Source organism: Panthera leo, chromosome B1, assembly GCF_018350215.1.
Source record: "Panthera leo isolate Ple1 chromosome B1, P.leo_Ple1_pat1.1, whole genome shotgun sequence".
Classification (NCBI taxonomy): domain Eukaryota; kingdom Metazoa; phylum Chordata; class Mammalia; order Carnivora; family Felidae; genus Panthera; species Panthera leo.
In genome coordinates, this window is record NC_056682.1 from 39,547,686 (window position 1) to 39,560,784 (window position 13,099).

The window sequence follows — 13,099 nt, forward strand, 5'->3', positions numbered from 1 at the left end:
TTATGTGGTCACATGTATATATAGGAAACTAAGCCTACAGATACTGTTAATATTATTCCATGCAAATTAAGTCTAATGCAGCATATGTAGTAAGCAGCTTCCCTTCAGGGCTGATCTAATTGTAAAACTGAGGCTAAAGTTTTTAAAAGGTAATAAGTAAGAGGGAGGGCAAATAACTAGGAACCAGTTTGTCACTGCTGCTGCAGGACTGACTTCTTAGTATCATTTACATCTGAGGCAGAAAATTACAGCTTAAGAATTATACCCATTGAAGGGGGAGGACTTTTCCCTTCTTCCCTTCTAGGTTGTTTGGCTGGTTGAATAATTAAGCTGACATAAAAAAATTAATTTCATATGTATAAGAACCCAAAGATATGACATTCAAAAAAGTGACCAAAGCAGGCAGCTTTTATGCCTTTTTGACAAGGAAGTAATAAATTTGACCTGACAAAGGGCTTTGAGGTTGGGTGGTAAATTAGTGAAGAAGTAATACGGTTTGTTTAGATAGCCCTCTCAGCCCTGAATTCCCTGTCTCTAGTGATAAGGATGCTCTCCTGGTACAGGGAGGTAGCTTTCACAGGAGAGATTTACTTCCTGCCTTCAGGGGGACAAAGAAGGGTTACACTGTCCTTCTTGCAATGGTTGTTTCTCAAATAACTTAAATTCAAAATAATCAATATGCCAAAAAGGCACACTCAGGGGTGGCATATTCAGCTACCTATCACCACTCTATGAGAGTCTACGCTAAATTAACTTGACCAGTTTTGTGTGTGTGTGTTTAATGTTTATTTATTTATTTTGAGAGAGAGAGTGAGTACAAGTGAGCAGGGGAGGGCCAGAGAGAGACAGAGGAAGAGAGAGAATCCCAAGCAGGCTCCATGCTATCAGCTCAGAGCCTGACATGGGGCTCGAACTCACGAACCATGAGATCATGACCTGAGCCGACATCAAGAGTCAGATGCTCAACCGACTGAGCCACCCAGGCGCCCCACTGATCAGTATTTTGTTGTTGTTTTTTAACATATATATCAGAATTTGTACCTCTTACAGACATTAAGCTGACGCTGGCTGGAGGAATCAGGTAAATAGCTCCCTTCAAGGTTATCTGGAGTGAAACTGCAGGTTGAAAGAGATACCGGTTTAACTGAAGCCAAAAAATGGGTTACAGGAAGTGTCAGTTTCAGGGAGACAGGAAGTGGCAGCAGATCAAGCTTAGTGGCTTGACAACCAGCCTAAACTGTCAGGCACTAAGTGGGATTTATCTCTAGCTTCCCAACTCCTAGCATATCCTGAAACACTCTCTGTACCTGAAATGCCCTTCCTGCCTCTCAGCAAAGCACCCTTCAGGTCTCGGCTGGGATGTCAGCTCCTGAGAGAGGCCCGCCTTGACAGCCCCCATCTCACCTGTGTCTACTGCTACAGAAGGCAGAGCTGGGAATGAGAGACAAGGACAACCTGAAGGGAAGAAATGGTTGTGAGGCTGCCCAGGGTGGCAGCCACAGCCCATCAATGCCTACTCGGCTCTGGGTCAACCTAACCGTGGGCCCACCCTTCTTTCTGCCCTGTAAGATTTTTAATCTCACTTGGCTCATTATTCTAATTAATTTTGGTTTTCAGAAGCATTAAAAATTTATCTCAAAGTAAAGTTAAAGAAACTGGAAGAATTGAAAAGGGAGCAGTAGAAAAAAACAATAAAGGGGGAAAGGGTACTTGAAATGCGTTACAAGTGAATGGAATCTAAAGGCACAACAGACTGACCCACCTGGAATTTAAGTAGTTTTAGGAGAGCTTTGTAAGAAGTATTTGTGTAAGGGAACTGAAAGGAACCAGAATAGAAAGGAGGTACAACCAAAGTGGTTCCTTCCCCAAACTGAGACACAGTGTCAATTCACTGCTCACCAGTATGAAAGAGCTGAACCAGGCCTCTGGGAAGCTGTTTTATAAATTCAACAGATTACCATCATTTTTATAGACCACATTCGGATACAAAAGTACATACAAAGACTTACATAACTTCCAAGGTCAGTTAAAACCACAGCATATATAATTTGCCGAAGGCTTTTAACACTGTAAATGCCTCCTTTCTGTGCTCTTTCTCCGAACTTTTATGGCTCACCAATAAAGAGATGTGTCATCATGACCTATTCTCTAATGAATCCTCCCTGTCTGTCCAGGACTCTGAAAAGAGAAAATCAGGAGTAAATGTAAATGTTGTCCTAGCCACTCTAAAAGTACAAAATTAAAGAGGCCTGATACCCTGTAATGAAAATGTTCTACTTAAATGAAATCTCATTTTCAAGGGACCCAACTGCAGAACAATCAACAATAACAGGCTTTATGTCCAAACGGGAGAGGAGGAGAAAGGCATAGCATGCTTGCCCTTGGTTAAGGAGGGTTATATTTAAACAATGAGGAATAAACATGTCTATGAGATGGGGTCTGAGAAAAATATGCTGGGTATTTTTTTTAATTAATGCGAATTCTGCTCCCAAATTTTCACAGAAAACTTTTTCTTTTCTAGTCTAATTATGCATTGCATTATTAACCACTGCCAGGAAGAAGCCAAAGGATTATAAAAATCTATTATATCACATCTAAAACAATGTGAGGCTACGGGTGCCCTCAGTGGACCACACATTCCGGCATGATTGAGATCTGCCAGGTGGGACTGGGGAGAAGAGATGCATTACATCAAGCTTGGGAGATACTCAAAATAGAAGATGAATATTGAGAACCACAACATCACACCAAGTTTTGGGGGACAGGAAGCAAGACTAATGCACAAATTTAACACATTTGACAAAAACATTTCCCCCTCCTCCCACAGCTACAAAGGAAGAGGGTTGCTTTTCTTACTAAGGTCACAACAACATGCACCTGTTTTGACTTGAGCCACTCCGTGTCACTATAAACAGATGGCAAAATATTAAAAACCTTCCTGAATTTACAATGACATATCCATCTGGAAATGCTCTTTGGGATACCCACTTTTTAAAAAATTTTTGTTGTTGTTTTCATTTTTTAGAAAGAGTGCAAGCTGAGGAGGGGTAGAGACAGAGAGGGACAGAGGATCCGAAGTGGGGTCTGCACTGACAGCAGCAAGCCTGACATGGGGCTCAAACTCAAGAACCCAGAGGTCCTGACCTGAGCTGAAGTCGGGTGCTCAACCAACTGAGCCACCCAGGCTCCATGGGATACACACTTTTAAAAGAACAGTTTTTGGGGCACCTGGGTGGCTCAGTCGGTTGAGTGTCCAACTTCAGCTCAGGTCATGATCTCACAGCTCATGAGTTCGAGCCCCATGTCAGGCTCTGTGCTGACAGCTCGGAGCCTGGAGTATGCTTCGGATTCTGTGTCTACCTCTCTTTCTGTCCCTAACCCACTCGCATTCTGTCTCTGTCTCTCTCAAAAATAAATAACATTTTAAAAACAATAACAATAAAAAAAGAACAGTTTTCAAAAAGTTATATAATAAAAAGATAGGGGAAGGAGGGTTAGAAAGTGAGAGCTAATAAATTTAGTTGAAACTTAACATCATTTCAGTAATGAATGTAATGAAATGTCTGAAAAGATTACCCCAATGAAGTTAAGCTTTATATTGTAACAGATAGCATATTCTTTTGTAAGGAAAACACCTAAATGTACCAAGATTATTTGAAGGGTCTACTGGTTTTCTTGTAAGAATCTTGAGGCTTGTTATATGTGATAAATCTGCACAAGACTAATGCACAAAGCAGGTGTCAGTAGTAATATCACCATATCTTTATACAATACCTTATGGCTCTTCAGGTGCTATTATATGCATTACTTTATATTACCATTATAGTAATTATTATTCCCATGTGAGGAAATCAGCCAAGAGAAGTAGCTTAGCTATATGTAAAAGAAAGTCAGTGATGGGATCAGTCCTATAAACCAAGTACCCAAACCCCAAATCCAATACTTCTTTATTCTCCCCTTCACTAAGATCAAGTTTTCTTTAGAAGAAAATTAATTTCCTCAAGAAAGGTAATATTGCATGGTGGTTAAGAGTATGGCTTTGAAAGATGCTCAATATTACTCATCATTAGGGAAATGCAAATCAAAACTATAATGAGATACCACCTCACACCTGTCAGAATGGCTAAAATCAAAAACACAAGAAACAACAAGAACATTGTTTGGCATTGAATGTGGAGGAAAAAGGAATCCTTGTGCATTGTTGGTGGGAATGCAAACTGGCACAGCCATTGTGGAAAACAGTATGGAGGTTCCTCAAAAAGGTAAAAATAGAAATACCCTACAATCCAATAATCACACTACTGAGTATTTACCCCCCAAATACAAAAAAACTGGGGTGCCTATGTGGCTCAGTTGGTTAAACGTCCAACTCTCATGTCTAGCTCAGGTCATGATCCCACAGTTCATGAGTTTGAGCCCCATGTTGAGCTCTGCACTGATGGTCTCTCCCCCACTTGTGTGCATGTTCTCTCTCTCAAAATAAATAAGTAAACTTTTTTTTTAAAAATAGCATTTTTTAAAGAATTGTATTTTAAACAATACTAATTCACTAATTCAGAAGGATACATGCACCCCTATGTTTGCTGCCACATATTTACAATAGCCAAATTATGGAAGCAGCCCAAGTATCCATCAATAGATGAATGGGTAAAGAAGATGTGATGTATATACAATGGAATATAATTCAGTCATAAAAAAAAAATGAAATCTTTCCATTTGCAACAACATGGATGAAGCTAGAGAGTACTGTATAATGCTAAGCAAAATGAGTCAATCTGAGAAAGACAAATACCATATGATTCCACTCACATGTGAAATTTAAGAAACAAAACAAATTAGCAAAGGAAATAAAAAAGAGAGACAAGCCAAGAAATAGACTCTTAACTATAGAGAACAAACTGATGGTTACTGAGGGGAGGTGGGGGGGGTGGGGGTAATGGGTGAAACAGGCGAAGGGGATTAAAAGTACACTTACCAAGAAAAGCACTGAGTAATATATAGAATTGTTGAATCATTATATTGTACAACTGAAACTAATATAACACTGCATGTTAACTATACTGGAATTAAAATTTAAAAACTTAATTTAAAAAAAGAGTATGGGCTTTGAAAACAAACAAACCTAAGTACCAGGCTTTGTTCTGCCATACACCAGTTGCATAACTTTGGATAAGTAACCTATCTTCTCTGGGCCTCAATTATATCATCTGTAAAATGGAGATATTTGTATAATGGGCCTATGATAGCTATTATCATTATACATCAACTTCTGGTTTTTCTCTCCTTCCCTGCAAGGGTACTTCCCAGTCCCCCTGCAGTTGGATGGTGTCATGTGACCAGTTCTGACCAATGAAACATGGACAGATGTATGGCATGTTGCTTCCAGATCTGGACAATGAAAAGCACATGCATGACGCTGCAGCCCCACTCTTATCCAGCCTGGGGTTGAGGATGACAAAGTCGTGTTGATACTGGAGCAGCCTGGATCACCAAGTCACCTCATCAAGGCCTGCTGCCCAGACTACAGTGCACTTTGCTCTGTTGTGTGAAGCCACTGAAACCATGGCATTGTGACCACAGCATAATCTAGCATATCCTGACTAATACCCTCTTTGTGACTCTTGCTGTGATGATCAAATAAAATTATAAAACAATTATAAAAAATCGGCCCCTACTATTAACATTGTAGAGCGGTTAATTATGAGAACTAGGATTGTAAACTCAAAACACCTAATTTATAGTCCATTTATTCCCTCAACAAATATGTATTGAGTATCTATAATGTGTGAGGCCCCATCTGGGAGCTGAATATAAAGTGATGAACAAGACAGACACTAAGGCTTATAACGTCCCAAGAAATAAATACATCTTTAAAAATCTTCTAGGAACCCCTTTCTGAGGAAGTTTAGACACAATCCTTCAGGAATATATATGGATATGTTCTAATGACTTGGAAAGGAATGAAGCCCTGCCCTGGGAAGGATCTGAACTGTTATAGCACCCATGTAGGTAGCTCCCAATGCCTCAAGTCATTCCACACGTGGGACTCACTGAACCATCCTGCCTGCTAACAAGAGCTCTAAGTGTCCAAGGCACTTGCCAGAAACGATAGAGACACACAGTGAAAGAACTCTGATTTCCATCAAGGATATTCTAGTGAACAAATAGTTTACTAGCATTAAAATCTCACAGTGTACCCTACAGCAATTTGCCAGGTATCCAGTTCACTTTATGAAATGTGTGAGCTGGAGATAGATAGACCTCCTAATATTTTTAATTTCACTGTTTCTTCCTTGATTCTCAAAACTCTACTTTTCATGAGCAGGAAATTTTCCCATAACTCCTCCTCAGAATTGAATTGCTAGAATATTCTTGACTGGACCACTAAACAGTTGCCAGACACATTCTCAATGTAATGGTTTTGAGTCCCTGATACAGCCGTATTTTCTTTTACTTGAGTAAAATGATTACATCTGGAAAGTGTATAAACTTGGACTCAACACTCAAAATCAGTACCCACTGCATCAGAAAAACAACACTATTAATTCTAGGCAGATTCCTGTAGAATTTAACCATGAGGCACTATAGCATTTCTCAGTAGTGGATCTGTCACACTCAAATCTAATTTAAATTCCCAACAACTTTGCTTTAGAAGCTTTTCCATGAAATCTGGTATTTGCCTGACTTGCCTGCTGTAAATTCTATTAACCAAACTCTGCAGGACCTTACACTACTCTTGAATAATTCTACACTTGGAAAAAAACAAACAAAAAAAGATTATGAAACTGCCAGCAAACACCTTTTATATTTCAGAAGGTAAACTTACGAGTTTAAGGCTTAAACTTTGGTTGTTTTTCCTTTCAGAACATCCAAAGGTTGAATTCAAACTCTGGACAATCACATTTTCCAAGGCACAGGAGAGAAGCCCTAATGAAAGTCTATTAGAGTTTGGGACCCACAGGTGAGACTCAGGTTGCTAAACCCAAAACAAAATCTCACTTAGTCCTCTCCTGCCTTTCCTTCAGCAACGATGGAAACATCTGGGGCAAAGGCAGATTCAGTATCATTTTTCTGACTCATCTCTCTAAGTCCCTCAGTCCGTGGGGTTTTCGGGTCTCCTGGGACATGGAACCTACTCTCCTTACCAGTAACAGTGACCTGTAGACCCTGTCTATCTCTTCCAACCATCTCTCCTCCTCACATCTCCTTCCTAAACCTTCAGGATACCTAAGTCCCTCCTGGGCTCCCTCCTCACCTGAACCCACCAGACCCACACTCCATGTCCAGTCCTAGTGGAGCCGGCTTTCTCCAGTGACAACAGATGGGAGTTAATGGAATAATAAACCAGATCACACCAGGTTAACAGAAGGCCTTGCTCTGGTTAAGACATCTACTGAACAGCACTGCTTGTGGGGCTGGAGCACAGGGCAGACCCCGGGGACTCCGCCTGAGCCCATCCAGTGGCCCTGCGTGCCCTACTTTGGGGAGGGGTCATCAAAACAAGATGTTGCCTCGAGACCACATGATCCTTCAAAAAGAAGTACTATTTCTTTTTTAAGTTTCATAACACTCACTCAAGGCACTTTTTAAAATGTATAAAAACATTCTGAAATGTAGGAAGAAACAAAACCTATAGATGTTCACTGACATCCTCAGATAAGATCACCTTAAATAAATTAAACAAACAAAACCTTCCCAACAATGTGCTGAAGAGGTAGCAAGGGAAGCAAAGCCATGACTCGTGACAAACAAGTGAACTCCAAATGCCTTCAGCTTGCTTGCTAGTGTTTTGCTTCGTGGTGCCCCCAGCCAACCTTATCTGTAAAGAGCCAGATAGTAAATATTTTCAGCTTTGTAGGCCACATAAGGTTTCTGTTGCATATTCTTCTTTGGTTCTTTTTACAGCCCTTTAAAAGTGTAAAAACCATTCTAGCTTGAGGGCATTCGCTGGCAGCCTTTGGCCACATTTGGCCATTTGCAGGCTGTGGTCACAGAGTTCTGCCTTGGAACATCTTTGGTGCTCACACAGGGCCACCTGATGACCATCTCTGACCCAACAAAAACTAAGAAGCTTTTGTTTAAAAGGAAAGTGCCTTTCTAGATAGGCACTAAAAGAGTTCAGTTCTGCCTAAATCATTTTATTGGTTTTACACAGTTCCAACAAAAATCCTAGAGCTATTTATGTTTCCTTTTAGTTATTATTTTATTGGTTTTTACTTCAGGGTGGGAGGGGAGAGAGGTCAAGGGAAATAGAGGTCAAATAAAGAATTGGGCTAAATGATGCTATAATTTATATTTTAGAAAAGGTTAAAATAAGTAAGTTCTAGATAATACTGTAAGAAGGAAAAATACAATCTTTCAAGTAATAAACCATATTATAAAGCTACAGTAATTAAGAGTATCACTCTAGGATAAATCAGAAACAGATCAATAAAACAAAACAGCATAGAAACAGACCAAAAGTTAGATAAAACATAAATACATGATGAAGTCATGAAGTGTGATGATACAATGGCTTATTTAACAAAAATATTGCAGGGTCAACTGATTATCTATAGGGGGAAATCATGTTAGATTTTTTTAATCTCAAAATGGGATTAGTGATGGGAAGAATTAATTAAGACAAAAATCAATACTCAGTAGAAAAACAAGAGAAAAATACTAGAAATACAAGGTAAGTGTGCGTAAAGTAAGAATGGGTCCTGGTGTGCATCAGGATCCTAAGAGAATTAGACAATGACCTTAATGATAGAGAGACAGAGAGAGCAAGAAAGTGTGTGTATTTACAAAGCTCTAGTCATCTCCAGAAGCTGAGAAAGATCCTGGGTGGTATTACTGATCACTGAAAAATTAAAGGGCAATTCTGACAACTTATCAATATATTAAGCCTCCGTTTTTCAGAGAAGTAATAAAGATAATTTGAGGAGATAATTCAAAATCATTTAGCAACATCAAAATTGATTGTAATTATATTACGGGTAGTTGAACAAGGAGTAATAATGAGCCCTTATTTAGAAAAACACAACTGTGTCAGACAAATGTGACAGCTTCTTGCATTGGTATAGACAAGTCTATTTTTAGGTGGCAGGACAGCACTGTGGATAAGGAAGCCCCATCTTCAGTGTGAGAAAGACCTGAGTGTCAATCTCAGAGCTGTCCCCTTACCAGTTTGGACATGTTAGTTAATCTCTCTAAGCCTTAATTTTTCATCCACCTCATTGATGTTTGTGACAATTAATAAATTGAAAGAAAGACATAGCACATAGTAAGAATCACATAAATGGTAACCTATTTTGAAGCTTTACAGCATCTATTGTGTTGAGCTAGAATTTAAAGGGAGTGGCGTAGGGACATACTTCCTCAATGTCAAGATCTTGTCAAGTGGCTAAGAAAAAATGACAGCCATGTTGATAAACTCCTCAGAGAATATATGTATTATTTCCTTTGTCCTAGCAACAAGGTTAGCACTAGATGGCTGAATGATTGAGCTTACCACAGAATATCTGTGAACCCTACCTGTCTATTGGTCCCCTAAAAAAGAGCAAATCTTCTGTGGCCCCATGCCGTCCCCCACAATGAACCTCACAAACCCACAGCAGCCAAACTCAGGCATCACAGGCTTACCTGAAAAGCATTTACTGGAGTCTCACAGATGCAAGGGTATTCCTACAAGGTTGGGACAGGTCAGCTGAGAGCCCGCTGCATATCACCGTGACCGTGTGCCACATTCAACACACCTGATATCCAACAAGTATGTCCTGACTGATGCCAGGGACTAAAAATAGCCATGCACTGGCACGCCTCTTGGAATGTAAAGTTATCTTTGTTTCTCTTGCAATTCTTCAGCTCATCTGAATATTCAAAAAGAATCAAGTAATCATCAGCTAAATGGATTAAAAATGTGTATTTTCATGTTAATCTTAATTCTCACCACAGACTAGTGTTGTGTTTCAGAAGAGCAATATATTATAAACTCTATAAAATTCAATGGCTGAATTATTTACAAAATGTAAAATAGATAAGAAGGGGCCTGAAAGTATTTTGGGTCTTTCAAAAATTACTAAGCGAAGGTCATGTGTCGGGATTCTGGTCTTACTTACTTTGGAGAGTATATTAATTTTTTTAAATATTTAGAAGAAACTGTTTTGCCGACATCCTAAGTAAAAGCTATATGGTAGGCTCCGTTGGCAACAGGAATGTGGACAGTGAGATGTTCGAGTAGAAGGAAGCGCTCTATGCTGTGCTAATCTCAGAAAACGAGCCCACCTGACAGTGCAGCTGTGCCAAGAGGCTTCAAGGAGCATCCAGAGGCCAGACCCTATGCAAACCAGAACAGGAAACACACAGTTGTGCAGGGGAGTTTTCCCGACTCTTTGTTTCAATATGTCTACAATACTTTCCAAGTCAGTGAATATAATGACAGTTTGTTGCACATCATATAGTTCCTCTTTGAAAACAGCTCACTATTGAGCAGGAGCCCTGCTTCGCTCTCTTTCCCTCTCTCTCTCTGCCCCTCACTCACTTGCACCCTCCCTCAATCAATCAATCAAAACAGCTCACTTTTCCACCTTTTGCTCCTTCAAACCCTTACAAGCAAGATACTACCTTCCTACTCCTACCACCAAACTATTCCAAAGAATCTAGCAATCTTGATAGAATTTCCAAATATGTATGGGTATTTTTATTATATATTCATGAACAAAATTGGATTTTTAAAAATACAGTTCAAATCTGACTATGAAAACAAGTTAGGAGAGTGCTTTTGCGAGCCTAACCATCTAACCCTTCAATTGCACTCCTAGGTACTTATCCAGATAAGTTGAAAACTTGTATCTGAAACAAATTTATGTCCTGCATACAAATGTTTATAGCAGCTTTATTCATAACACCCAAACTTAGAAGCAACCAAGTATCTAAGAGTCTTTCAATAGGTGAATGAATAAATAATCATATATCCATTAAATGGAATATTATTCAGTGATAAAAATAAATGAGTTTTCAATCCCTGGAAAGACATGGGAGGGGAGGGGACTTTAATGCATATTCTAAGTAAAAATTCAGTCTGAAAAGGCCTTGTACCATATGATTCCAACTATATGACATTCTAGAAAATGTTAAACTATACAAACAGTAAGAAGACAGTAGTTGCCCATGTGAGGGGGCGGGGCTGAGGGTGGAGTAAAGGGCAGATGGACAAATAGGTCAAGTTAGGGGATAATATTCAAATTACTCTGTATGATACTTAATACTTTCATGAATACAGGACATGAAAGCTATACAACCCAAAAAATAAACCCTAAAGTAAACAATGGACTTTGGTTAATAATATAGTATTGGGGTGCCTGGGTGGCTCAGTCAGTTAAGCGTCCGACTTTAGCTCAGGTCATGATCTCGCAGTTCATGAGTTTGAGCCCTACATCAGGCTCTATGCTGACAGCTCAGATCCTGGAGCCTGCTTCAGATTCTGTCTCCCTCTCTCTGCCCCTCCCCCACTCACACTCTGTCTCTGTCTCTTTCTCAAAAATAAACGTAAAAAATTTTTTTTAATTGTATCAATATTGAATTATAACTTGTAACAAATGTAGTCTATACCAGTGCAAAAGTTAACACTAGAGAAAACCATGGGTTGGGGGAAAGGGAACACACGGGAACTCTATGTGTCTGTTCACTTTACTGTACACTTTTAACTGCTGTAAGAAATAAAGTTTATTGGAGGGAGCCAAGATGGTGGAACAGCATGGAAGTTTTTTGTATGTCTCACATCCATGAAATACAGCCAGACCAACACTAAACCATCCTGCATACCTAGAAAACTGATTGGAGGATTAACACAACAATCTGCACAACCTGAACCACAGAATTCAGCAGGTACGTGGCACAGAGAGGTGACTTGAGGAGACAGAAGCCGTGGAGGGCAGGGAGGTGCTTTTGCATGCAGAGAGGACAGAGACAGTGGGGAGAATACGGGAGAAGCACCCCTTCCCAAAAGCAGCTGGAGAGAAAGGGGAAAATTGGAAACAGCCACAGGGACTGAACTAAAAAGGGAGAAAGGAGAGGGTTTAAATCCATTAAGACTGTAAACAGGGGGAGCACAGAGCCTGCAACTCCACAGCTCAATACCTGAAAGTGCTCTGGTGGGAAGGGAAAAGACCCAGGAACAGAGTGGGGTCTGGGAGGTTCTTGGGCCACACGGGGAGAAGTGGTTCCACTGCTGGAAGGACATTTGGTAGGGGCTGTGAGGCAACCTGGGCCCAACAGACCCCAGAGAATGGCCACATTCGATGTGCTGGAACAAGGTCGTTAAGGGTGAAGCCTGGTGCCAGATGTGTGTTGTGATTTTCCATAATCCTTGAAATGCTGCTGCTAAACTATCTCGAGAACTTTTTCTGGGGCAGGCTGGCACCTGGCCGTAGTCTCTGGGCATCGGCAGCAGCACAGTCCCACAAACTTTCCTGGGTACAGCTGGCATTTGGCCATTGCTTGGTTAAACCCTCTGCAGAGGGGCAGAACGGGTCAAAGCCACTGTTTTCTGGCCACAGAAAACAGCCACATCTGAGACAAAACTCAGGAGAGAGGTACAACCTGAGGCTTGGTCACAGACAGTGTAAAAGCAGGGAGTGGACAAAAGCTGAAGACAAAGGACGGGTGCGTGATTGCTGATCAGGTAGAACAGAGTTCCAATACTAGGAACTGGGTAGCTGGGTGACACCATTCTCACCGCTCCTGCACATGCGTATATGCACCTACAAGCGCCACAACCATCAACCCCAGTAGGCTAGCAGCGCCATCAAGTGGAGAATGGAGCCATTACACTAAGCCCCACACAAGTGGGCCAACCTCAGTCTTCAAGAATAGAAGTCTCACCACCTGATTAGCTTATGGACTATAAAGCACTTCACGGTCTGACTTCTAGGGGAAAACGAAGTAATTTCAGTAGTATTTCAGTCTGTTGGCAGGTCCATGTATTCAATTTTCTTTTTTTTTTTTTCTCTTTTTCACTTCTTTTCTTTTTCTTCAATACAGAAAAAGAAAAAATTCATTTTTATTTTTAATTTTTATTAAAAATATTTTTCTTTAATTTTTTCTACTATATATTTTA

General features: G+C 40.2%; 1 protein-coding gene across 5 annotated transcripts in view; it reads right to left on the reverse strand.

Annotated features, from left to right (window-relative positions):
• Positions 1-13,099, reverse strand: part of CSGALNACT1 (chondroitin sulfate N-acetylgalactosaminyltransferase 1) — a 339,639-nt gene that overhangs the window by 217,374 nt on the left and 109,166 nt on the right. The window contains exon 1 of one of the 5 annotated variants that reach the window (XM_042934687.1): positions 2,117-2,391. The exons of the other annotated variants lie outside the window; for them this stretch is intronic. The gene's annotated coding sequence lies outside the window, so the exon portion shown is untranslated. Of the gene's footprint in view, positions 1-2,116; positions 2,392-13,099 lie in introns of those variants that run through there. 5 annotated transcript variants of the gene reach the window in all.